This window comes from Lithobates pipiens, unplaced genomic scaffold (assembly GCF_037356315.1).
Source record: "Lithobates pipiens isolate NorthernLeopardFrog02 unplaced genomic scaffold, aLitPip1_a1.2 Scaffold_8, whole genome shotgun sequence".
In the NCBI taxonomy this organism is placed as follows: Eukaryota; Metazoa; Chordata; class Amphibia; order Anura; family Ranidae; genus Lithobates; species Lithobates pipiens.
This window is the reverse complement of record NW_027507903.1, coordinates 235067776-235075988: the sequence shown is the minus strand read 5'-3', so window position 1 is coordinate 235075988 and position 8213 is coordinate 235067776.

The window sequence follows — 8213 nt, the reverse complement described above, 5'->3', positions numbered from 1 at the left end:
GTTTTCCTTCTGCTTCCAGAAATCGTGATTTTACACCACCCACTACAGAATACATTTTATAACAATTTGTTTTTGATGATTCATTGCTCATTAGACTTTATAATTCTATTCCATAAATGGGATGGAAACCCCCAGCAACAAATATCATGTACTCATCAGAGTAAGAGCATAGAATAATATGTTCCCTGACAGATTGTCCATGGGAGGATTGGTGTCTTGGCTGTTATTTTAGCATTCGTTGGAACTGCTGTTTGGCTTGCCACTAATATCATTACATCTATAAATGGATTATATTACTGAAGATACAAACTGTAGACAGAATTCAAGTAGACGTAAGAAATGAAAGCCAGCATTGAAACTTGATTCCATTGTAGATGACATCAGCACTGATGGATGCATGAGCGCGTTCTTCATAACACTACGACAAGCCAGTACCAAGCACGTCACTGGAAAATATGTGTTACCCAGAAATTCTGCCCTTTCTTCATTCACACGTTCTGAATAGCTCACTGTTCTCTGTTCTGTACATTTTGATGGTTCTGGGACCCCTGCTATACCATGAGAATACACTGTGAAAGCACCAAGTCTATATTAAAGCTGAGACTCTGCCACTTAACAGCTACGAAAGTATGTACTGTCTGCAGAATGGCTGGGGACTTGTAGCTCCACAAATGTCAAGAAGATGGACACAAAAATTGTATATGCATTTTCTGAACATTCCCCAGTTATAGCTATAGCTAAACAAATATTTTGTGTACTGAATAACTCACTATTATAACAAGACATTCCCCCATTTATTTATAGCTCTAGTCAATGCCAACGTGTAAAGAAAAATCAATAAGCAAAGGAATCTTGCAGATTCAAAGTAAAAAAGAAAAAAAATCACAATCATAAAGAAAGAAAACAAAATCATGGCATGCCATCCAAAATTCTATGTACAAAAAATATTGACAATATATAAAATCAAGTCAAAATTTAAAACAGCAAAAAAAAGATTTTTAGTTTTTCTTGACTAACGTTACATAATTCCATGTAGCCTTATCAGTTCCTTCATCTCGTTTCTGGAAGAGCCAGATGTAATCTAAAACATATAACAAACTGACAATGTAGACACGTGTCTATCACTGTGCATTATGAAGCTTGAGACCTGATTGAGAGTTTTGATTCAAGATCTTTCCACAAGCAGCTTAATGACCCAAAACAATCACTTTAGAGAGAGACAATTTATAATGCAAACTTTGGTGCCGATCATAAGTGCTTCGGTATTTGCAGTGGTATCGCTCCACTTTCAGGGTTATTAACCAAAGCAGTGTAAAATGTCACAGCCCATAACAACTAGTCAAATGTCAGTTTACTGTAGAGTGATCTGTTACAGAATGATCTTGAACTGATGCTATGGGGTACTGCTTTTCACACTATGATTGTTCTTTCATACTTTTGCACATGCTGTCAAATATTGCAACAAAACCCCCATTGCTGTTTGTGTGCTGTCACTCACTTGTGCCATTCGCTTGTGCCACAAACAGACCTTTTTACTGGGACCTAATCCAACATATCTGGCTACCAAGAGGTCTAACATAAAATAAATAAAGTGATTACAATATTCTGAGTACATGTAATGGAGCTTGGTGTATTAAATAATGTGTTAATATACCTTTGTGTTCTCTGTATAGGTATTGATATAAATGCTCTGCTTTGGTTGCAGTCATCCTCCAGTTCTTTCTAACTCTACTATACATTTGATGCAATTTTTGTACTAGAATGTAATTATTTCCTAAACAGGCAAAGAGAGGTGAGCTAAAAGACAAAGGATGACATTTTTTAGACCTCAGTAACAGAGCCAAAGAAACACACCATAAGAGGTTATTTACTAAAATTGGAGAGTACAAAATCTGCTGCAGCTCGCCCTTCCATATGTTCCTTGCTGCAAAGGCCAGTTATAGCTGGGGGCAGTGGCCATTTGTTTGGAATACTGGTGAAGGGACACACTGGACACCTTTGCTGCCATTGTGCTATGCGCTGGGTGTCCAGTGCACCCCCTGTGCCTTTAAAGAGGGGTGGGCTACCTCTAGGCTCACCTGCCCTGTGCCTATCCATTATTATGCATGTGCTTCAACTGTGGAGGCTCTCAAAATTTAGAGTTAGGACTGCAAATAATACTAGGGTGCCATGAAGTGGCTCTGCAGCTTACGCATGTATTTGCAAATGTGTGCAAACTAAACTCCTGTTTGTAACGCATACTGTTAGACAGGTCAATTTGGTTGGTTGCAGACTGGTCGGTGAGTTGAGCTGGGAATTTCCTTTGGTTTTGTCGCCCTTCTATGTGCTCCTTGCTGCAAAGGCCAGTTATAAGTGGGGGCAGTGTCCATTTGTTTGTACTGCATATAAATCAATCCGCTTCAAGGTTTTATTGTCAAAGCTTAATTGAACAAGCTGAAGTTAGAAATTCATTGGTTACCATGTACAGCTGCACCAATTCTGAATTGTCCAGTTTTAGTAAAACTCCCTTACAGTTTTAAATTTACCCCACAAACTCTCAAATGAAAGCATAATTTAATTTAAAAAATTGTTTTTTTTTCATTTTCGATAGAGTAGAAAGGGGTTAAAGGCCCCTAAATCTTTTTAGGAAGATTTACTCTCTCTATTTATCATGCTTACAATTATCAAAAGTGAAAAAAAATCCCACTGGTTATCCCCAGAATAGTAATAGAAGGGAAATATTCCAATGGAGACAATAGTTCCGGGGACAACCTGGGATTTCACTTTGGAGGGATTTCCTATTGCACCCTGTTTTGACTATTGGAGAGGAAGTGAAGTAAAATCTCTCCAATAGGACAATGACAAAAAAACTGAGAGGGGTTATAACCCTACCTTACTCCAAAATGAAAAAAAATGTTAGCCATTAGGTCTATGGGATTGATAAATAACAATTAATAGAAGGGTGGAAATGGCTTTCCTGAAGAAATTGGTGCTCCAGGCTCCTCCTGTGATTTTCACCAAACACCTAGCATTTTGTTGTGTACTCTGCGTTATTATTTAATATGATCTTTTCTTCCTTTCAATGGAGATTGCATAACCAGTTGCCTAAGGTCCAATAATCACCCCTTCAGCAGCATCCTCAACAGTATTTCAGTCCTTCCAATACTCCTTCGTATTTATCAAAGAAAGTCTGTTCATAATGGTTTATAAATAACTTATCAGTTTAGGAACATAGGAGCTGCCACCACTCACCTGCTTGATTTCAAGTACCCCTTAAATTGTTACAATACTTAGTAAATCAACATTGCTTTCAATATTAGAAAGAGATGAGCAATGGCCGCCTGCATGCTTTTTTTTCAACCAAGATTTATTTTATAGTGTATGTCCAGCTTTAGATAAAAAAATAACCTCATCTAGGTCATCAATTTACATTGCAATGATTTTAGCTAACTTTAATGTGGATGTATACATTTCTTTGGCTTGAAGAATTAGCTATTAGATTCACTATGTTCTCTCTAGACTGATTCCTGAATTGGAGGGTCAGCTTTCATTATAAACACTGGAGCAAATCTTAGCGTTCTAATGAGGTAAACTGCAGTGCCTGAAAATGCAAATTCCAAAATGAAACTTCTATTGCAGGAGATATATCATATTTGAGTGTAGACTTCAGGGAAAGTCATTGAACCAATCACACAAGCAGGAAATTAGATTTGTAGGGGATGAACTATACACAGGCATGTAAACAACACAATAAGTTTGCAGTATTACAAGGAAGCAATATTTCATTTTTTTTTTTTACTCTTTTACAAAATTACAGAGGCAGCAGATTGCAAAAAAATATATATAATTACAATACATACATATATTGATCGAAATTTGTCCGGTTCAACAGGGATGGTTCAAATTTCAATCCATGTATGGGCAGGCCAATTGTACACAAGTTAAACTATCAATTGACTTGTGTACAATCAGCCTGTTAGAAAAATTTCTCTCAATCAGCGCTGCCGGTTTTAGCTGGCGGTGCTCACCATTGTATTCTGACTGCAGGGACGTCTCCCCGCAGTCATAATACAATAGCTCCGCCGGAGGGATTACCCCATCCACATCCAAAGTGTGGATGGAGGGAATCGAGTCATTTTCTTTCCTTTAGCCTGCTGACTGAAAGAAAAAAAAATCCTTATGTATGTGCAACCTAAAGAACAATACTACTAAAAACATTAATTGAGTCAGAAAAATATTAATCCTAATTAATGACCTCTTCAATTTCATCAATAAATTTATATTTCTACGATTGTGTAATTTCCAAATAAACTATTCAATTTTAAGGAAACATCAACACATTTTAAAGTGTAAATTTAGACAGAATTTCCCTATTATCTATCAGTATGGCAGAGAGGAGGTATTGCTTTTCTAATTAATTTGAGGCCAAGTTGTCCAGACTGCACTTATTAAAATGCTTTTGTGGTTGAAGTAGATGTAGGAGGATTTGGAAAACATGTTGCTATGACTATCGAACTGAATCAACGATGGTATTTATAGATGATGTCTCTTTTATAATAGCTATGTAAGGTCTCATTAAATGAGACATAGTTAACATCGTAATTAAAAAGATACCACATAAGAAAAAAAAACTTTTCCCCACATATTTCGGACTGGTAAATATTAGTGACCTGTTAATTATGTAATATAAAACACTTTTTTTCCATTGCTTTTCTGGCTTATGTGTGGCCAAGACTGACTCAGGCTTTTGTCCTTTGCATATATGCACCAAAACCAAAGGACATTAGAAGTCTATGGCAAAGAACAGGTAGCCCAAATGAAAATCACGGGGACACTGCAGGGCACCCACACTGAGCAAGGAGTGCACCAGATCAACGTGAAAGAGGCTTTAATCTCATTCATCCTCTCCTTTCCCTTCTTCATACTGTATAAAATTTAAGTAATTTATTGTTTAGGAAGAAGGTGGAAAGTTGGATCCAACAAACATTAAAGAAACATAATTGCACTAGAATATAAATAATTTGGCTGCTAAAATGGTACCCTAGACTTTTAATGGTTGGTAAGTACAATTGGGCTGCCATGCAAAATAAATATGTAGTTATTCATAAAGTGAAATACACTTGATTTCCAAAATTTTATTTTATCCTGTTGTTTGAAGCAAGAAATAATTAGTTCATATTTCTGCATTCAGAGTCACTGTACTGTCAAGGGACCTATCCTAACAGTTGCTACATAATCAGTTACGTGACATAGCTCATATACAACATAATAAGAATGGTAAGGATTAAAAATATAAGCAACTTAGGTATATATTTCCCTAAAAAGGACAGAAACAGGCTTAGTTAAAATTTTGTATTGTAATGCATTAAAACCTAAATGCGACAGCAATTTTTTGTCACTACATCGGAGTATTTTGAAGCATCACAAAAAGAGCCTAGGAAATCTAATTTAAAAAAGACTCAAGATACTATAATACTCCCATTTTATTTTATAAAAATGTATGTGTTGTTAGAGGCAGCAGTGTTGGGTTCATATAAGAGCCTACACCTCCTGTTGCATCGTGGTCTTGGACAAAATTTCCCTTGACAGGAACAATGAGAGCTACCATTAGGGCCTGGGGTAATAATCAGGACCTACTGGCACCTGTGTCTGAATCCTGATGTGGTTGAATCCCCATTGAATATCTATATCTGATCCAGTAATATGAGCGTTAAAATGGGTTAAGACCTTAGGTGACATTGTTAAAGAGGGAGAATTATCTAAATTTGCTGATCTGAAACAAAGATTTGGCCTGCCTAACCCGCATCTGTTACACTACCTTCAATTGAGACATGCATCTATCTCTCAATTCAGCTTTATCAGGGTGACAATAAGACCCTCCACACTGGAAAATGTCCTACTGGACGAGTCCATAATAAAACCCTTATTGGAATTATACAAGGAGTTCTTCCCTGCTCCTCCTCCCTCTGTAATCAGGTATAGGGAGCAGTGGGTGGCAGAGGTTCCAAACTTAGGAGGAGAGGACTGGGATAATATGTGGAGTTTCTCTTTTCCCCATTTAGTGTCGGAAAGAAATCAATTTATCCAATTTTTGCAAAAGATATATTATACTCCAGCAAAACTAGCCAACATTTACTCGGGAACTTCAGCGGAGTGTTGGGTTTGCTCACACTCTCCAGCTGAATTTAGTCATATATTTTGGTACTGCCTGGTAGCTCTGGAGTTCTGGGCTGCTGTTGTTCGCTGTTTCACAGAGGTTACCTTTGTGCAAGTGCTTATGACGGTGTCAATCTGCCCGCTTGGCCTGGTAGAGGGCCTTGCACCAACTAGAGCTCAGCACACTTTACTTAGCCTGCTTCTATTTTATGCTCGCAAGGCGCTGATCCTCTATTGGAAAAAGCCAATAACTCATTGTCTTACTGGAAAGGACTTGTGAATAAGTTGACTCCATTCTACAAAGCCGCATATCTAGGCAGGGGCTGTCCAAACAAGTCTGATAAGGTTTGGAAGGTCTGGCTGGAGAGCCCTGCCTCTGTTGCATAGGGTGGTCTTGATGTTGGGTATGTGGGCGAAGACTGATTGGAAGGTGGTGAACAATAGATGTGCCATACTCGGGAATTTGTTCTAAATGCTGAGGTTTTTGTTGAGGCCGGTTCAGCACATATTAGATACATGACTGTGTGCCCAGCCATGTTACTATCTTAGAGGCTGCATACTGATTTAATGTATGAGTTATTCATACTCATAATCTTGCCCCTGAGGGGGTCCTAGATCTGGGATGGTGGAGTTACCTGCAGGGTGGTAAGCTTGGATGGGAAGGGAATGGGGGGGGGGGGGGTTTAAAGTCCTGTTTTGCTTCTATTGTAAATTCTGCCCTGCACCGCGAGGAGTTTTTGTTATATATTTTCATAAAATAATAAATACAAATTATCAAAAAGATAAAATAAAAAAAAAGAAGATGTGTTCCCACAGATCAAAGATTACAAATTATGAAAACAGGGCATATATGTGGCCATCCCTCACCATGTCACAGCTGGGACAGTCTAAAAAAAGCAATACAAAGCCATGATCCCATAAACCAGTACGGCAAAGGCACAATTCCCCCATCAACACAGTCAGGGGTTGATTTAATAAAACTGAAGAGTTTAAAATCTGGTGCAGCTCTGCATTGAAACCAATCAGATTCCATGTTTTTTTTGTCAAAGCTTAATTGAACAAGCTGATGTTAGAAGCTGATTGGCTACCATGCATAGCTGCACCAGATTTTGCACTCTCCAATTTTAGTAAATTAAACCCACAGTGTTGACAGGGGAATCCCTCCTGCGGAGACATTGTCTGCTCGACGGGGGCAGACAGGGAAAGCCATCCCCACTGGGAGAAGACAGTGGCTATTGCTAATGGCTATAGCAGCCACTAGCAATCATAAGTGAATCCGGCAGGCTGGTTGTACCCAAGTTGAGTGACCACTCAACTTGGTACATTCAGCCTGCCCACACACGGTCCGAATCATGGCTGGTTCAGCAGGAGATTCAAATTGTTTATGGCTGGCATAAGAGTCTTTCTTCCCATGCTTCATGGGTCAGTCAAGTTACAATAATGGGAATGGTCAGAATTGAACTGGCATCCAGTTATTCTCATTGATGTTAAAGCAGAGCAAAGTTAGGACAACATATTTTTCTAGATGTTGGAGTCAGGGGGTCAGCCAATGTACAATCTAGAGCGATAACACCATCCGAAACTAAAGTCAATTTGTTAATAAGTATTATAATCAGAAAAATAAATGCCATTACAGTCTGCAGAAATGTTTGTTCGGAGTTCCTTATTATTATGCTTAGCCTAAAAATGGCCCACATACTTTTTTCCTGAACAAATCAGTATAAAGAATACCTACAAATCTGATCATACACCAGTAAAATTTTGTTAGAAATGTTTTGTTTTCAGAATGTTTGTTTCTAATGGTTAGTGGGGTTAAACTGACATTTGTTTTTGACCGTAGTAAAGAGAAAATTGCAGGATAGAATTTTTTTACGCAAACAAATCATTTTCTAACTGTGAATGTGGTTTTCATTTAGGAAAAATGGTACAAATTGCAATGAAACATATTTAATATGTCTGGGATTAAAATGAAATAGCATGTCTGGATGAAACTGTAAGGGCTTTCGGATGAATTTACTTAACTGAATGATGGCAAGAAAGAATGTTCTGAAAAGAGAACTTTCTACAAATGTTCAAAC